The sequence below is a fragment of the Somniosus microcephalus genome, chromosome 13 (assembly GCF_052327205.1).
Source record: "Somniosus microcephalus isolate GS21.2 chromosome 13, FLI_Smic_1.0, whole genome shotgun sequence".
Lineage (NCBI taxonomy): Eukaryota > Metazoa > Chordata > Chondrichthyes > Squaliformes > Somniosidae > Somniosus > Somniosus microcephalus.
Window position 1 is genome coordinate 173894363 of NC_140999.1, and position 19939 is coordinate 173914301.

At 45.3% G+C, this 19939-nt stretch overlaps 1 protein-coding gene across 1 annotated transcript in view; it reads right to left on the reverse strand.

Annotated features, from left to right (window-relative positions):
* slco4a1 (solute carrier organic anion transporter family, member 4A1) overlaps positions 1-11037 on the reverse strand; it is a 214447-nt gene extending 203410 nt beyond the window's left edge. The window contains exon 1 of the mRNA XM_086005608.1: positions 10938-11037. The gene's annotated coding sequence lies outside the window, so the exon portion shown is untranslated. The remainder of the gene's footprint in view (positions 1-10937) is intronic.
* Between the last annotated feature and the right edge of the window lie 8902 nt (positions 11038-19939).

Genomic DNA, 19939 nt, shown 5'->3' on the forward strand with positions numbered 1-19939 from the left:
TGTCTCACAGCATCGATATCCTCTCCCTGCTCTCTCACTTGGATTGCCATCAAGAGATTCAAGCTTACAACATTGGATACTTTACAAGTAAGCATGAAACTAGAAAAGCCCAAGTCAGTCTGGCTTACTGGTGGCACAGTCGTCTCAGGGTCAGAAGGCTGAGAGTTCAAAGGCCATAATCCAGGTTGACACTTGGTGCAGTACTGTGTGCTGCATTGTCAGAGGTGCCATCTTTCAGAGGAGATGTTAAATAGAGGCCCATCTGCCCATTTAGGTGTACTTAAAAGATCCTGTGGCATTTTTCCCCCCCCAAGGGAGAGCAGGGAGTTCATCACTCAACCAAAATCACCAAAAACAGATTAAATAATCATTTATTTCATTGTGGTTTATAGCATCTTGCTACATGCAAATTGGCTGCCATGTTTACCTACAAAAAAAGTGACTACATCTCAAAAGTAATTAATTAGCTGTGCAGCATCTTGTGCCATCCCGAGAATGTAAATGGAGTTGTATAAATGCAACTTTTTTTCAATGCCACAAATCCCGTTCAATCCATTCAATCATGGGCTCTACTGAACCCATTTCATCTCCCTGAAGAAAGTCTCGCCCTGCCCCTCCCAGGTAAATCAAACCAATCTCCACTGTATTGATCTGACTTTACACATCCAGCAAGTTACCTTCCTTGCCATAACACAGCCATGGTTCCAGCAACGCAGGAATCATCAGCCCCGATTTTAACCTAGTCCACCCAGAGGGAATGGGGTGGATTCAACTTGGACGCATGTTTCACAGCCAGCCTGATTTTACACTCCATTGACTTCACTGGTGTAAAACAGGTGTCCAACCCGAACCTGCCCTGTCCTCGCCGGGAAGATCAAGTTAAAAATCGGGGCCATCATGTTTCATGTAGGACCAGTGTTTACCGTTATAACCCACAAACCCATGTCCAACTAGATATTAACTGCCTTTATACCTGCCCTTATACCTCCCCCCTTCCCACTGTCCAGGGCCCCAAACACCCCTTCCAGGTGAATCAGCGATTTACTTGTACTTCTTGCAATCTAGTACACTGTATTCGCTGCTCACGATGTGGTCTCCTCTACATTGGGGAGACCAAACGCAGATTGGGTGACCGCTTTGCGGAACACCTCCGTTCAGTCCGTAAGGATGACCCCGAGCTTCCGGTCGCCTGTCATTTTAATTCACCGCCCCATTCCCACTCAGACCTCACCGTACTCGGGCTCTTGCATTGTTCCACGGAAGCTCAACGTAAGCTCGAGGAACAGCACCTCATCTTCCGATTTGGCACTTTACAGCCTTCCGGACTCAATATCAAGTTCAACAATTTCAGATCATAACCTCGGCCCCTATTACATTTTTACTTATTTTTTTATCCACACCTTTGTTTTGGCCCTTTTACTCCCCACCTTTTTTTCTCTCTCCCACATGGCAGCTGTCTCCCATTCTGCCAGTGCATTTCACACCTAATCTAGAGCCGTCTTTTGTCTCCACTAGTCCTATCACCATCTCGTCTCGTTTTGAATACCTTTTAATGTCTCTTCACTTCTCTTTTGTTCTCTCCCAGCCTGACCTCTTAATCTATTTCATTTCCTGTGCTTTTCCAGTCTTGACAAAGGGTTTGACCCGAAACGTTGACTCTATTTTCTCTCCACGGATGTTGCCTGGCCTGCTGAGTTTTTCCAGCATTTTCTGTTCTTATTTTAGACATTAACTGAACTTCCTTAAAAGATGTTAATCAGAAGCCCATTAGCAGTTTTATCTGGAAGTTTACTGAATTTATGAATCTGAAAAAAGCCACTCAGCCAACATGAAGCTCAATATCTGCAATTGGATTGTTAGAAAAATTTTGCCTGAAACAGAACAATTGCTCAAAAGATATGGATGTACAAAACTCAGCTCACACATATATAAATTAACAAAGTATGGCAGTTTTTGGAGAAATGAGTCAACCAACAGCAGACTGTAGAGCCATTCTGGGAAGTGAGCTCACTTGAATTTCATACCTTAAATGAATGGGCTAACTCAAATTAGACACAGGCTGCCTAGAAAAATCTACAAAAATAGTTTCTGTAACTTTTTTTGACGTTGACTACTACATATTAGGACATAAATAAGAGTAATCTTTTTAAAATTACATCAATTTCCTCATATGTACTGGAACCGGTCATTTAAAACCACCTCACTGAAGAAGCATGTATGAAGTAACCTCGTGTTCATTTATTAAGAAACCTATCTATGACCTTCCTTGACTCTGTGCAAACTCTTACGGTTTTAAGTATTAACCAAGATGTCAAATAACTCAAGTGGACTAGAACAAAATCTTGACCATATCTTGGGAATTGTGTTAGCGATACTTGTTTTAATGGGAGTGTGTTTTACAACATCTGCAGCTGCTCTTTTCTTTAGGTTTTGAGAAACATCAATTTGTTAAATCTAATAATTCTGAGTTAGGCTTCCTTCTCCACTTTGCGCTGACCCAACTGAGTAGTTTAATTCCTTTCTCTCCAAGATCTGCCCCCTGTACTCCAGCTCTGCTCCCTCACCGCCACCAAAACCAACCAAATACTCTACCTTTGCAGTATTTTTAAGGAGTACCCACTGCCACCATTCTCCACTCTCAGCTCCATCCCTAGTGTTCTGATGTCTTATGTCTGGCCACTGCAGACTGCTCATTGCCACTGCGCCCCATTGAGGCCCTACATTACGAAGCCCACATCCAGTAGGCCTCCACAGCTTCCTTACAGCCCTATTCTCTCCAACCCCAGGCCTCTTGTTGCTTTCTTGGCATGAGGCACTCTCGCTCCCTCATATGCCCAAGTCAACCCTCTGTGGTACACCTGGTCATCCAATATCTGAGCCAGGCAGATTGTGTTGTTCACGATGTGTATGCTCTTTTAGATTACTGCCAAGAAGCCCCATCTTTACATTCACCCTCGGAATGAGTCCAAGACTCAATACAAATACACAAACCTGTGAAATTGTTTTTTGTTTTTTCCCCCCCGAAGGCTGCACAATTAACGAACTTGCTCCTCTTTGCTGTTCATGTTCATCACCTGTTACTACAAAAGGAAACAGGAAGCTTGCTAAGGCCCCTGTAAGCACAGATGTGAGACTGTGGGGGGGAAGAGGAAGTAGCATACATTCTCTAGTTTCCCCTCCCCCCATTAAAGTTTCACTGCATTGTTGTATTTCCTATTTTTCACACTTTTCATATGTATGGTACATTATTTACAGCATAACTTTTTGGAGGTTATTAAAGCAAAATTACTATTTTCCTCAGAAGTTTAAAAATATTTTCTCTGCTCCAAACAATAAGAGGAACATGTCATCAAAAGCACTTCTCTCTTCTCCCTACACCAGAATATAAAATTAATCTTTTTTAAAACCAATGGATCAACTATACTAAATCATATACTGTCTATTGTGATCTCACTCTCATTTGTCTCTGGGCTGATCCCTGCTCCTTCCACTTCTTAAAAATATACTTTTTATGTTTATGTTGATAGAAAGTAATGTGATTTGTAACATCTAAGGGCATTACAAATATCAAATCGAGTTTAGAATCTTAGATCAACTCCACAATGGAAAAAAATAGTAAGACTGCTCAAATATTTTTAAAAGGGCCAGATTGTGCTGTAGAAATAGTGGTGAGGCTGACAGCGGCACCATTATTAAAGTGTAAATTGGACAGCAACTTCCGGCAACCACACACGAGCAATTAATCACAGAAATCAGGAAGCTGCTGGTCGAGTTGCCCTGCTGCTCCAGAAGCTGCGCAAGAATTGTATCTCGCCGAGAGACTCGGCATTCAAATACACAGAACAGCGTGAAGTTGCGGTACTTACATGATATATACAGACGTGATATATACAGACTAAACTTGCCAGAAAAAGTTAGGACTTGTCCATTCCAGTGTAAGTAAACTTTAACGGCGTGAGACGTCTTAATTGCTGCCAAACAACCACTCTGGCACTGAAAATTAACTTTTACAAGCGTGGAGTCTCATTCCTTCATATTTTAATTATTGTTGGAGATTTTAGTCCCAAGGCACTATTCCGAAGAAGGACAGGGGAGTTATCCCTGGTGTCCTGGCCAATATTTGTCCCTCACTCAACATAACAAAAACAGATTATCTGGTCATTATCACATTGCAGTTTGTGGGAGCTTGCTGTGTGCAAAGTGGCTGCCGAGTTTCCCACATTACAACAGTGACTACACTCCAAAAGTACTTCATTGGCTGTAAAGCGCTTTGCGATGCCCAGTGGTCGTGAAAGGCGCTATATAAATGTAAATATTTCTTTTCTTTTTTTTATTAAAAATGTGTTTTCTTTCTCTTTTTCTCTCTCTCTTAATCCCATCCTTTTTTCCCTTCTCTTTATTTTGCTTTCTCTACTTGATTTGACATTATGGCCTGGATTTTGTGGTCAGTGGCGAAGGAACGGCACTCACCATTCACTACGTTGACAGCTACCCACAAAGTTTTCTCGGGCTTTTGAGTGGAGACTTGCTGTCATTGGGCATCTGATCTAGCATGGCGCCCTCTACAAGGCATCTGTGGCATCTATGAGCAGGACAAGAAACAGCAAGGCTTTTCTTCAAGCAGACTGAAGAATCCTCACAGATATGCAGAATCTAAACCAGGATGTACAGAAAGCAAAATAAAGATTGGGAAAGAAAGATGGGATTAAGAGAGAGAGAAGTAAAGGAGACAGACAGAAAAATGTATTTATTTATTTATATCTCTAACACGAATTAACTTCTGAAGGAATGAGACTCCACACTTGTAAAATTAAATTTTCAGAGCCTAGAGGTTGTTTGGCAGTAATTATCACTTATCACGCTGTTAAAAATGTACTTACTCCTGAATGCACCAGCCCAAACATTTTCTGGCGTGTTTAGTGGGTAACTATCCCAACTTCACGCCCTTGCATGTATTTCAATGCAGTCTCTCAGCGAGTTACTGGTGTAGCGCAGGCTGTGGAGGAGCAGGGCAACTCGGACAGCAACTTCTGGATTTCTGCGTTTAACTGCACATGTGCATACTCCAGAAGTTGCTGTCAGATTTACTCCATAATAACAGTGATGCTATTAGTCTCACCGTTATTAACGCAAAATCAGGGCCTGAAAATTCTAACTAACACGTCCTGGTTCAGACGCTGTGCTGCTCATTAACAATTCTTCTATCTGATGGGTTAAAGAGATACACTGTTGCTTGCTCTGTTCAGGTGGCAGATCCACTGTAGAGGGTGCTCTGATGAAATGGCTCTCTTAATTACAATGGCCCGTATTTTCCAAACCCTACGAGTGTGTACGAGCTGTGTACACACTTGTAGGGACCTCGCAAGTGCCGGTTTCAGGCATGCGAAGCGCATGTGCTGAAAACCGGTACTTCTGATCTGTCAAGAATCCTCTTGTCAGATCGCACGCCTGCCCTGGAGAAGGGCCTCTGCGGGGGGAGAGTTCCGCTTTCTGTAGAACCTTCGCACGCTGAAAACCCTTAGAAATCTTACACCTGGTAAAAGCAAGCGTAAGGCCTGCTTTTACCAGGATAAGAGTTTAAAAAAGTAAAAAAAAATGTTTTCCACTTATTTATAATTTTAAAATACTTTAAAAAAAAAGTTTATTTTTAGCCCTGTAAAAAACTTTAATTCAAAAAATTAACCCTTTGTTTAAAATATTTAATTTAATGTAATTTTAACTAATTTTAAAAATGTGATAAAAAAAAATTATTTAATGTTTTGATGTGTTTTTGGGGTGATCTCCATTCATACTTTTGACAGGTCTAAGCTGTCAAAAGTATGAAGGGAGATTCCCTTCTTTCATTGGCTCCCCATGGCCCACGCGATCCCAGGGACACTTGTGAACCGCATGCGCCCCTGGGATACGTGGGCCCTACGCATTTTGTAGTGCAGAGGCCTAGGATCGGAAATGGCCAGACCTCTGGAGCCCTCAGATAAGGGCGTAGATTTTTTCCAGATCAGAAGCCTCTGATTGGAAAATACGGGCCAATAAGTTCTTGTGCAAAATCCCACAGAAAGTCTTTGGGTAAGTGAAAGTTTAATGAACGGCTGGCGCCATTCGTTCATCACGAAGAGCAAATTCCAGCCCAATATCTAGGGAATATATGACCATCTCCAGCAGATTGGCAGTGAAGAAATGAGTAAAAGAGAACACATTTCTCATAACAGGTACAACATTTAACTATTTCCCTAGCCCAAAAGCCTGTATCGTGGGCTGGGAATAGTACTTGCACTGTACATTGATTTGCATTCCTACCTTATGTAATATTTCAACAGCAACAACTTGTATTTATATAGTGCCTTTAACATAGTAAAACATCCCAAGGCGCTTCACAGGAGTATTATCAAACAAAATTTGACTACGAGCCACATAAGATGATATTGGGGCAGATGACGAAAAGTTTAGTTTTAAGGAGTGTCTTAAAAGGAAGAAAAAAAGAGATAGAGAGGCAGAGGGGTTTAGGGAGGTAATTCCAGAGCTTAGAGCCTCGGCAGCTGAAGGCATGGCCGTCAATGGTGGAGCAATTAATATCGGGGAAGCGTAAGAGGCCAGAATTGGAAGAGAGCAGATATCTCAAAGGATTTTCAGGCTGGAGGAGGTTACAGAAATAGGAGGCCATGGAGTGATTTGAAAACAAGGATGAGAATTTTTAAATTCCTCTTTAATAAACTGAAAAAGTAAAGTCAAACTTGCTACCTTATCCTAACTTTACACGCACTGAATTATGTATCTTTATTGAAACCATTATGAAGCTGGCCATAGTGTCAGTCTCAACCAATAGAAACTTAGAAAAATAAGAGCAGGAGTAGGCCATTCGGCCCTTCGATCAATATGATCATGGCTGATCTTCGATCTCAATACCATATTCCCGCTCTCTCCCCATACCCCTTGATGCCTTTTGTGTCTAGAAATCTATCTATCTATCTCCTTCTTAAATATATTCAGTTTCTTGGCCTCCACAGCCTTCTGTGGTAGAGAATTCCACAGGTTCACCGGCCTCTGAGTGAAGAAATTTCTCCTCATCTCAGTCCTAAATGTCCTACCCCGTATCCTGAGACTGTGACCCCTCGTTCTAGACACCCCCCCCCCAGCCAGGGGAAACATCCTCCCTGCATGCAGTCTGTCTAGCCCTGTCAGAATTTTATACGTTTCAATGAGATCCCCTCTCACTCTAGTGAATACAGGTCTAGTCGACCCAATCTCTCCTCATACGTCAGTACTGCCACACCAGGAATCAGTCTGGTGAGCCTTCGCTGCACTCCCTCTATGGCAAGTATATCCTTTCTTAGGTAAGGAGACCAAAACTGCACACAGTACTCCAGGTGTGGTCTCACCAAGGCCTTGAATAACTGTAAGATATCCTTGCTCCTGTACTCAAATCCTCTTGCAATGAAGGCCAACATACCATTTGCCTTCCTAACTGCTTGCTGCACCTGCATGTTTGCTTTCAGTGACTGCTGTACAAGGACACCCAAGTCCCTTTGTACATTCACATTTCCCAATCTATCACCATTTAAATAATACTCTGCCTTTCTGTTTTTCCTACCAAAGTGGATAACTTCACATTTATTGACATTATACTGCATCTACCATGTATTTGCCCACTCACTCAACTTGTCTAAATCACCTTGAAGCCCCTTTGCATCCTTCTCACAACTCACAATCCCACCTAGTTTCGTGTCATCAGCAAACTTGGAAATATTGCATTTGGTTCCCTCATCCAAATCATTGATATATATTGTGAATAGCTGGAGCTCAAGCACTGATCCCTGCGGTGCCCCACTAGTCACTGCCTGCCACCCCGAAAAAGACCCATTTATTCCTACTCTCTGTTTCCTGTCTGTTAACCAATTTTCAATCCATGCCAGTATATTACCCCCAATCCCATGTGTTTTAATTTTGCACACTAACCTCTTATGTGGGACTTTATCAAAGGCCTTCTGAAAAACCAAATACACCACATCCATTGGTTCTCCCTTATCTATTCTACCAGTTACATCCTCAAAAAACTCCAGTAGGTTTGTCAAACACTGGATCAGACTGAAATGGTATTTGGAGACCATCCAACACGTGCTCCAAACATGATTCCAGATAGTCTTGTTCTACATAAAATAAAAGAATCACTAAGAAATTGAATTGCCATGGAGCATTTTAAAAAGAGTAAGGATTTTTAGAAAAAGTGCGACGATGACATGGAATCCTGTCAAAGGTTTTCTAAAAATCCAAGTAACAAGTGCTCTTCTGTCTTCTCTAAACCTCTCCCTCTCTTATAAACTCTGCCCACCATGGTCTTTGAAAGCCTCCAGCCAGTTCATTGAAAATATTGTTTTTTCTGAATCAATGTTGCCTTTGAACAAATTATGCTTTTCTGAAGGGTTTACCCACTGTTTCGAAGACTTTCATACAACTTAATTTCTCGCACTTGTTGGGGATGAGGGTGGAGCAGAAGGGAGAGGCATTTAGGCGCATGGTTGGTTGTGGCAAAAGGAAGCCAGGTTTATCTTTGCTCTCCAGGATAATCCTGGAGTAGTGGGCAGTTTTGGTAGATGTAGTCAAACCAAATCAGGTGATGGACGGCTCAGCCAGTTGTGCACCAGATACTCTGCACTCCTTGGATTTGAGGGAATGATGGTGGGAGTCACACCAAGGGCAACAACCAGGGTGGGAGAGAGTAAAGATTTTGCTGGGGGACAAGGGCAAAGGTGGAGGTAAGAGAGTGATTGAGCTAATCAATTACTGCAAAAGTGTCATGGTGAATGGAAGGCCAAAGGCTAGGCAGTTGGGAGTTGGAAAGTACATTGTAAGCAAGGGTAAAACCATATTTTCCCAGGTAGACACAGAAGGAAATGGGGTTGGAAGGGAGTAACGGGCTGTGCCTAGTGGGCGATAGAAGGAAATGGTCAGAGATGGCCTTGTCAGTGATTGTGAGCAAGGAGATCGCAACATTGAGTATGGATATGGGTAGGGGAGTTTATAAGAGGGGGAGAGGTTTTGAGAAGCATTGAATTCAGAGGAGAGAGGGCATGGGGAGTTGAAATGGAGATCAAATCAGGATGAGGAAACCCTCAGGCCGAACCCGAGAGAGGAAAGGAGGCAGGATATCTTAGGATGGGGCTTTTATGGGGTGGGGGATGTGCGGCAGTTTTCAAACAAGGTTTTGAAAGGAGAGGCAAGACAAGTGGAACAAGGCGAGGTGATCAAAGGACAAATTACCAGAGGAGTAGGGCTAGAGACCAAGGTGTGACTTGGTGGGAAAGGCCTCACTGCTATTGTGGCAGTTCGAGCAAGGCAGGTGGCGGAAAGCACAGCCAGGTGTGAAGCTTCAGTTAAGGCCAAGGTATCGCTACCAGTGAGTCAAATTTCAGTAGCGGTCAGGCAGCAAGCAGATAGTGGCAAAGCAGAGATCATTCAGCAGCATGGGAGCAGAATCGAGAGCAGGTTGGAACCAGCGGGAGAGATAGCGCAACAGAGTGAAAAGTCCCAGCAGAGAAGAAAACTGAGCACACAGAAGCAGGCTGGGTGCTGGAGTACAGCAGTCCAGTACAGAATACAGTGTCAATAGAAAGAGGTGGTAAAGGTGGAAGTCACAGTACAATCCGAAAGCCAGCTTGACTTTCTCCTAAGAGAGCTTCTGCTTTTGAGGCACCCATACTTTACTGAATGTATTTCCACAATATTGTAATTCACACAGTACGCAGAATGGATTTTGTTTTTAAAATCAGCCTTAATGGAATTTCTTCATTTAATTTCTCTCGGAAGGCATCACTATTTATTCTCCACAAGCTAGTCCACATTTATTTTCCTCCCTTCACACATTTACCTGAATAAACATAGATGGGTATTATTAAGCTTCTGGTAAAACCTGAATTGGAATTCAGAATCTTCAACAGCTCCACCCTAAAGTTACAAACATACCACGGGATTTTGAATCAGAAAGAGAGCTCAGGGAGGGAAGGATACACGAACAGGTATAACTACATCTACAGATGGAAGATACTTTTAAAAAGTAATTCTGAGATTTGGAGTGGGGAGGGAGACATACCCGAGCCACAAAAAAAATCTGGTTGCGCAGAGAGAGTAAGAAATCTTAGATCCTGCCGTAGATCATTTAGGGGAAAGAAAATGACCCATTGCACTTTTTGCACTACAAAGGCATGATGATGATTCATTTCTTGCAACGTCAACAGGGTTTCGCAAAAACGGTCTCACGCAATAGATAGCAAACCAGTGCATAGGAAACATGTGCGCGGCGTGGTATCTCCCTAAGTGTCAAGAACAGGAATGAATGCATCTAAAAGAGCGTGATTATTCTCTCTAGATTGTTGCTACTATTAATGCACAGAGAGGTTGCCAGGACCAGCACACGGATGTTTAGGGCACTCCCAGGCACCTGTTAGATCGCGCTGGAGCAGCAGGTGTGACCGATAGTAACCGCCACCCCCTGTCCTGGCTTTCTGTAGCTGGCAGAAACGACGGAACATTACAAAAAAAAGACTAAATGACTGATGTCGCTATTCTTTAGATTTACCGCTACTGAATTTCAAACGACACTATCTTAAAAGCTAGCATTTCTACATAAAACCTTCCTGAAGATTACAATGTATTCGTTCACACTGAAGACTAAGGATCCATATGTAACTACAAAATGTTTACATATAGATATCTTTATACAAACCTGCATTCCGTGCAAAACACAAACATGCAATGAATTTGAAGAAACCAAGCATCATAGCACAAGCAAACAAAGGATCATATAAACCCGCATGAATCTAACAGCATGTTGTAAATTGAAATGAATAATTCTATCTACATTGGTTGAATTCTCACAGTTTTCATCCCAGGGTGAGGAGAGATGCTGGCTTACCGTCGCTATCCGGAAAAGTAAAGAGACTCACATGCAACGCTCGCTGTTGGGTTAACGCTCTGTCCATGTTCAGGTCCAAATCTCATTCATCAAGCAATGGAGCAGATGGTGCCCTGGAGTCGATGATTGACAGCCGGCTCAACCAATGACGACGCCGGTTTATGGCGTTACGTCAAAGAGCCAATCGGAGGCTGTGCGATCGGCTAAGTGACAGGAGCGTTATCCAATCAAGTGGCTGCAAAGCACAATTCCTCAGCAGAACCCCCTGCTATTGTGTCCGAGCAAATATAATTTATGCATTGTTATTTTTTGTACACTGTAGCAATTTTTACATAATAGAGATTTTTTTACTGTTTTAACTGAAAATATTTATAATCTGTAAAATCAAGAAATTCATGCTATGGACTCAACCCACAGCTCTGTCTCTTCCATACCTTATTTAGCTTCTTTCAGTGCTTGCTAAGGGGTACCGTATTTTTGGTAAGTTTGGACATTTGAAGAATGTTGAAAAATTGCCCAGACAATGTATCTACAAAAAAACGAATCCAGCCAATTACAGTTCCCACCACTTAAAACGTATACATTTAAACCGGACAGTTGCTTATATCTCACAAAAAGCAATAACCATTACCCAATTTCATTCATTTCAATTTCAAAAGTTGCCGGTTACTTGTCAACTTTTGACGGAATTGCCTGCCCTGTTGTAGTCCGATGGACCCATGTTGGTCTTTAGCCAAGTCCCAGTAGATATGGTAGGCTGCATTAGTTCAGTTGAGGGACAGTTCTCTTAATGGCCCTGCAATTGCGGTCTCCGTGACAGCGTACTCTCAGCGTACGCCGTCGTAATCCATTTGAAAGGCTCTGCAACTGGCACATTTGCGAAATCTGGAACTTGCGATCTGTCAAGCTACGCCTTGACAGCTCATCCGAACCGCCTGAAAAATGAGTTTTTCTGGTGCAGATTTGGGCAACAACTGCCCAGCAATTGCCCATGAAACTCTTACAGCTGGTAAAAGCAGGCGAAGTGCATGCTTTCATCAGCGTAAGGTTCTATTTAAGGCTTAAATAAAGCATTTAAAAATCCAAAATGATGCACATATACTTTAAATGAGTTTATATGATTAAGATGTTTAAAATTATTTATAAAAAAATAAAATTTTTATTGAGGTTGGTGCACTGAAGGAACTTATGAATAAAATTGCAATTCTGTACATTTATAATTATTAGAATTGTGAACATTGTACAATTATTTGGGGATTCCATTGCATATCATTAGCGGATTCCCTTCATAAATGATTGCAATGGAATCATCTTTTGTCATTGCAGGACCGGGCCCATGTGATCCCAGGGGCCCTTCCGAACCGCCTGCGTCCCTGAGATCCGTGGGCCTTTACGCTGTCATCTGCCTGGAGGCCCGAGACCACATCTCTTCGCAGCCTGGACGCCAGGAGGTACTTTCGGAATTGTTTTGTGGGTCGGAGGCGTACTCCGGAGGTACGCCTCCGACCGCAATCTCTACGCCAATGTCTTCTGTCATTACTGTATAAATTCTGCTTCTGCCTACGAACATTTTAACACTGTAACAACTTACCAAACTTACTTTGACAGCACCTCCAGCCCCTGACCTCTGTCACCAAGAAAGACAAAAGCGGTAATGTCCCAGGAACATTATCGTCTCCAAGATTCCCTCCAAGTCACATGCAATTCTAGGAGCTCTCCACCTAACATCTAACTTCATTGTGGGTGCAACAGGGTAGGGTAATGTAATAACAACAGAAAATGCTGGAAATACTCAGCAGGCCAGGCAGCATCCATGGAAAGAGAACAGAGAAACGTTTTGTAGTGTCCGTGTGTAGATAAAGACACTGAAGACAGGAGTTGGTTCATAGGTATTTACTAAGCAAGTCTGGGGGGGGTTTTCTAAAGGATATACACAATACACAGGCTTATATAGCCCAAGTGACAATTACCGGCATTACGCACACCTGGGGCTCTTAAAGGCACATACACCATAATTGCTCTTAAAGGCACATACACCACACGTTTCACCTCTTTTTATATAAACCCCAAAAAAAATAAACCCTTAAACAAATAAACCCTTTAAATAACCCGATTAATCAAATTAAAATTTGGCCTCTTAGATCGATTACGCACTCCAGTCCCCGCGGCGCCCACCGGTCACGAAAGAGCTCGAGCTCGCCGGCGGACACCGCGTGCTCCATCTCCAGGGCCACCCGGCCGCGAACATGGCCGCGGAAGAGAGGGAGGCAATCCGGCCGGACGACCCCCTCGGCCGCCCGCTGCCTGGACCAATTGATGGCTTTCTTGGCCAGGCCCAGGAGCAGGCCCACGAGGAGGTCCTCCGACCTGGCTGCTCCCCTCCGCACCGGGTGACCGTAGATCAAGAGCGTGGGACTGAAGTGCAACCAAAATTTGAGGAGCAGCCCCTTCAAATAGTGAAAGAGGGGCTGCAACCTCTCACACCCCGTGTACACGTGAAAAACGGACTCCTCCAGACCGCAAAACAAACAAGCGGCCTGGGAGTCCGTAAACCTGCTTAAAAATCTATTGCACGGAACTGCTCTGTGCAACACCCTCCAGGCCAAATCCCCGATAGAACAGGGGAGGACTCCCGCATAGAGAGCCCCCCATTGGGGACCCCCGCCTCCGTCCGGAGGTAAAACGGCACGCCACGGCGTGTCCGGACGGCAGGCGAAGATGGCAAAGTGGAAGGTGTGCAAGAGCAGCCCGTACAGGAAACCCCTCCGCGCAGAATGAAAAAGCACGGAGGGTATTTCCTCGAGACGGCTCAAGTTGTGAGGCGCCGATCCCCGAGGGGAGTCTCGGGGCAAGGCGCCGATAAGGAATTCCATCCGAACGGGAGTAAGCTCGGACGGGATCTCCCCACGTGCCCGAGCCGCCTCGACGCACCTCGTGGCGCCGGGGGGCAACATCGCTTTCACCGCCCCGATGGCATCGACCGCGAGCCGGACGTCGACCCACGACATGCGTCGCGCCAGCTCCTCTGGCGCCATCCAGCCCGCTCCTCCGCCATCGAGTAGGTCCCCGACTCTAGTCACCAAACCACACACGTTTCAGGTCTGGGACCCTTCATCAGAACTGGAAAAAGCTGGAGATGTAACAGATATTAAGCAGGTGCAGAGACAGGGGGGGTGGGGTTAGGAGGGGAGGAAGGAATTGAAAGAACATACTGTGAAAATGTTGCAAATTGGAGTGGCAAAATCATACAGCATGAAAAATGGGGGCAGGGATTATTATCTGAAATTGTTGAACTCGATGTTGAGTCCGGAAGGCTGTAAAGTGCCGAATCGAAAGATGAGGTGCTGTTCCTCGAGCTTACATTGAGCTTCATTGGAACAATGTAATAGGCCGAGGACAGAGAGATCAGAGTGGGAGTGAAGCGGAGAATTAAAGTGACAGGCGACCGGGAGCTCAGGGTCACCCTTACGGACTGAACGGAGGTGTTCCGCAAAGCGGTCACCCAATCTGCGTTTGGTCTCCCCAATGTAGAGGAGACCACATCGTGAGCAGCGAATAGAGTATATTAAATTGCAAGAAGTGCAAGTAAATCGCTGTTTCACCTGGAAGGGGTGTTTAGGGCCCCAGACAGTGGGAAGGGAGGAGGTAAAAGGTCATGTGTTGCATCTCCTGCGCTTGCACGGGAAGGTGCCAGGCGAAGAAGAAGGGCTGTTGGGGGTGATTGAGGAGTGGACCAGGGTGTCGCGGAGGGAGCGGTCCCTTCGGAATGCTGAAAGGGGAGGTGAGGGGAAGATGTATTTGGTGGTGGGATCACATTGGAGGTGGCGGAAATGGCGGAGGGTGATCGGTTGAATGTGGAGGCTGCTTAATATCTGTTACATCTCCTGCTTTGTCCAGTTCTGATGAAGGGTCCCAGACCGGAAACGTTAACTCTGTTTCTCTCTCCACGGATGCTGCCTGGCCTGCTGAGTATTTCCAGCATTTTCTGTTGTTATTTCAGATTTCCAGCATCCGCAGTATTTTGCTGTTGTATTAGGGTAATGTAATAGTTATGTTACTGGGCTAGTAATTCAATGGCTGGACTAATAATCCAGGAAACATGACTTCAAATCCCACCATAAAAGTTTGAGACTTTGGGCTGGATTTTGTCAGTGGGGCAGGCTGGGGTCGTGTAATCCGCTTTTCGTGTTAGCCACCCAATTCTAAATCGATGTGGGAGATTGATGCGATTTTAACTTAAGTGGGCAATTGAGTTCCAGCGTGTGGGAACCCATGGCCAATTAGTTTTTTCAGTCTGAAACTCGCCTCCGATGACATCATCATTGCTGCTGCATTTAAGGTCTGCAACAAGCCTTGCTTCTTCTGCAGACTGCCAACCTTTTGGCCTTTCATGCTACAGGGACCTGGAGGCAGAATGACCAGCGAGAGACCTAGGTCTGCTCCCAGGTTTGATGACGTTGCCCTACAAGCTTTAGTGGAGGGAGCAAGTGCCAATAAAGAGGTGCTCTTCCCTTCTTCAGGGAAGAAGAAGCCTCCCAAGCAGACCAAGGCTGTGTGGATCCAGGTGGCCCAGGAGGTCAATTTTTTGTCGATAACCCACAAAACATGGCTTCAGTGCAGGAAGAGGTTTCATGACCTTCTGCACACTGGAAAAGTGAGTATGACTTTCCCATCACCCTCAATCTGATCCCCATTGCCTCGCCTCACCAGCACTCAGCTTTAGCAATCTTTTCCTTCACATCCCACTTGACACTGACATACATGCACCCTTACTCATTCCCTCTCTCTCTATGGTCACATTCACCTAACTATTCGACTACACAGCCCTCACACTCCCTATCATTGTGATGCTATGAAAACAACTTACAACACACAGGGAGAGCCCTTGGTCTTGCCACCTCACTCCATCTTTGTCTCCTTCTAAGCATCTATGCTATGGATTCTCTACACTCACACCTTCATTCTCACTCAAACTCCACTTGGCTCCCTCATTGCAGGAAAAGAGAGCTCACAATAAGAGGGAAAGAGCGAGGACAGGAGGAGGGCCACCCTCAGTAGCCCAGCTCACCCCCTGGGAGGATGCGGTTCTGGAGTTCGTGGGAGTGGAGGATGATGCGCAAGTGGGGGATGGACAGACAGGTGCATCACAGCAAGCTGGTGACAGAATAGTTTTCCATCTCTTTCATTGACATTGCATGAGTTGCTGATAATGATTCTGAAGCTCTAACAGATGGACTTATGATCATCTGCAATATGCAATGTGCATGTAACCTTGGCATCACATCTCTGACTCTTTCCTTTACTCCCCCACATGACCATCGACAGCACCCATCCCCACTAGCCAGGAGGAAGAGGCTGAGCATCCGGACTCCTCAGAGGAAGCTGCAACCTCTGAGGGCGCAGCGTCAGCAGAATTCAGCACACCCAGCACCAGCGCAGACACTCACACCTCGGTGGGACCTTCGCGAGATAGAGTAGTGTTGTCACCTGGTGTATCACAGCTCACAAGTGAGCATCAGCAGATGGTGGAGACAGGGACAGCAGTCGGAGGGTGCAGGACTCCCCCAGCTCGGCTCAGCTGCATGTCGACCCTCTGCCTCTGGGTCCATCCACAAGATCAGCAGTGCTGGAACTCCAGGAACAGATGCAGGAGTCTCTGGCAGGTTTTGTCTCCAGGGTCGCTGCAAGTGTGGAGCGAATGGAGGAGTCCATTGCGAACCTGAGCAGATCCTTTGTGGAGTCATTGGCACATGAATGCATCACCATGGAAAGGATGGCAACCTCCATGGTGGTGATAAGTCATCAGAGTGCAGAAAACATGGTGAGTGTTCTGAATAGAATGACATTTCTGGAGGAGCGATGGTCGTCTATTGAACAGAGAAACCAGACCTTCATGGAAGTCCTTCTGAGTAGGACTGCCAGTGCAGATACGGGTCCCCATGGCCCCGCTGATGTGCAGCAAGGTGCTCTCAAGCCGCTTGCAAGCGCTGAGGGGGACCTGACCCATTAGAGGTAAGTTGGTGGCAGACATCAAGGAAGTGGGGGCTCCTCTCCAAGCGCTCACACTTCCATGCCACTGCAGGGCCCTCGGTCAGAGCCACACCAGAGTCCACACCCAACTGAGATTGGCGTCTCAACCCCTGCACAGCCGCAGGAGCAGCAGACTGTTGGCGAGCCCTCACAGGTTCGCAACCCCAGAGGACGCCCGCCAAAGGTGTCGAGACAGGAGCAGCAGGAAACTGAGCAAGGGGCCTCCACATCTGCTGAAACCACAGGGGAAGCACCACGTAGGAGCACGCGTAAGAGAAAGATATTGCACAAATAGTCACAAGGGTAGTCACTTGGGTGAAATTTGATGTTTCATGTTAAAAAGTCATCAGATGGTTACTGTAAATAAAAAATCTAATGGCTACTGCTGCAGTTGTGGCGTGTGTCATTTCGCTAATGGGACTTCCACATTGAGGGCTTAGGATTACTTGCAATTGTCAGTATGGTGGTCAAATTGTTAGGAATCCGCTGGTTCTTGGCCATTGTCGAAGCTCTGGTAAGAAGCTGCGAGGCAAATGTGCTTGATTGGCTAGGCTAAGCAAATCTGGCCAAGATGAGTGTGTTCCTTGCATCCCGGGCAGCAATGTTCTCGCGTACTGCTGCCTCTGGTTGATGGGCCTCTGCAAGATGTTCATTTTCGCTCTCCTCCTCCTCCTCCACCTCCTCCTCTAGCTCCTCCTCCTCCTCATCTGAGGAGCCACTTTTTCCTCAGGAATCTGCAAGCCATGACGCTGTGCCATTTTGTGAAGTGCACAGCAAACCACGGCGATTCTGGAGACCCTGGCACTCCTGTTGTTGCTGCTGATGTTGGTGCTGCTGCTGTTCATGGTTCTGCTGGTGCCGCGGTTGGTCCTCGTCCTCATCTGATGTCCAGAAGGGAAGGAAATAAATGGCTCCCATGCTTAGGACACTAAGAATATCCCAACACTGGACAAAAAGGGGGCTCTAGGGGAGGAGGAGCTAAATACGATTAAAATCACTAAGGAAGTGGTACTCGGTAAAATAATGGGACTCAAGGCGGATAAATCCCCTGGACCTGATGGCTTACACCCTAGGGTCTTGAGGGAAGTGGCGGTAGGGATTGTGGATGCATTGGTAATAATTTTCCAAAACTCCCTGGACTCAGCAAAGGTCCCGGCAGATTGGAAAACTGCTAATGTAACACCCTTATTTAAAATGGGTAGTAGGCAGAAGGCTGGAAACTATAGACCTGTTAGCCTAACATCTGTGGTTGGTAAAATGTTAGAGTCCATTATTAAGGAGAAAGTAACGGGATATTTGGATAAACATAATGTAATAGGACAAAGTCAGCATGGTTTTATGAAGGGGAAGTCATGTTTGACAAATTTGCTTGAGTTCTTTGAGGAAGTAACATACAGGGTGGATAAAGGGGAACCAGTGGACGTAGTGTATTTGGACTTCCAAAAGGCATTTGACAAGGTGCCGCACAAAAGATTATTGCTCAAGATAAAAAATCACGGGATTGGGGGTAATATTCTGGCATGGGTGGAGGATTGGCTATCTAACAGAAAGCAGAGAGTTGGAATAAATGGTTCATTCTCAGACTGCCAATCAGTAACTAGTGGTGTTCCGCAGGGGTCAGTGCTGGGTCCCCAACTCTTTACAATCTATATTAACGATTTGGAGGAGGGGACCGAGTGTAACATATCAAAGTTTGCAGATGATACAAAGATGGGAGGGAAAGTAGTGAGTGAGGAAGACATAAAAAACCTGCAAGGGGACATAGACAGGCTACGTAAGTGGGCAGAGATTTGGCAGATGGAATACAATACTGGAAAGTGTGAGGTTATGCACTTTGGCAGGAAAAATCATAGAGCAAGTTATTATCTTAATGGCAAGAAACTGGAAAGTACTGTAGTACAAAGGGATCTGGGGGTCCTGGTGCACGAAACTCAAAAAGTTAGTATGCAGGTGCAGCAAATGATCAAGAAGGCCAATGGAATGTTGGCTTTTATTGCTAGGGGGATAGAATATAAAAACAGGGAGGTATTGCTGCAGTTGTACAAGGTATTGGTGAGACCGCACCTGGAATACTGCATACAGTTTTGGTGTCCATACTTAAGAAAAGACATACTTGCTCTTGAGTCAGTACAAAGAAGGTTCACTCGGTTAATCCCGGGGATGAGGGGGTGGACATATGAGGAGAGGTTGAGTAGATTGGGACTCTACTCATTGGAGTTCAGAAGAATGAGAGGCGATCTTATTGAAACATATAAGATTGTGAAGGGGCTTGATCGGGTGGATGCGGTGAGGATGTTCCCAATGATGGGTGAAACTAGAACTAGAGGGCATAATCTTAGAATAAGGGGCTGCTCTTTCAAAACTGAGATGAGGAGAAACTTCTTCACTCAGAGGGTAGTAGGTCTGTGGAATTTGCTGCCCCAGAAAGCTGTGGAAGCTACATCATTAAATAAATTTAAAACAGAAATAGACAGTTTCTTAGAAATAAAGGGAATTAGGGGTTATGGGGAGCGGGCAGGAAATTGGACATGAGTCTAGGTTTGGAATGGTCATGGCCCTGTGGGTAGCGGAGCGGGCCCAGGGGCCGTGTAGCCTGGTCCTGCTCTTACCTCTTGTGTTCTAATTTTGTGTTAGATTTCAGGAGATGGTTCTATTCACAGGGATAGTGGAGACATCGAACAGGCTGCCAGCTAGGTGTCCTTCAAGAGTAAATTGGGCCTGTTCCTGGCTGGGGTGGAGATCACCTTTTACAGAAGGTAAGTACTGTAGGAAATACAGGGACAGAGTGATCTCCTGGACAAGTTTCGATCGCCTAGATGTGTCGGAGAGGAATTTCCCAGATTTTTTCTCCCAAATTGGCCATTGGGTTTTTTACCTGGTTTTTCACCTCTCCCCGGAGATCACATGGGTTCGGGTGGGATGGAGAGTGATAGTAGATTTGAGGTTAGGATCAGATCAGCCATGATCTTACTGAATGGTGGAGCAGGCTCGAGGGGCCGATTG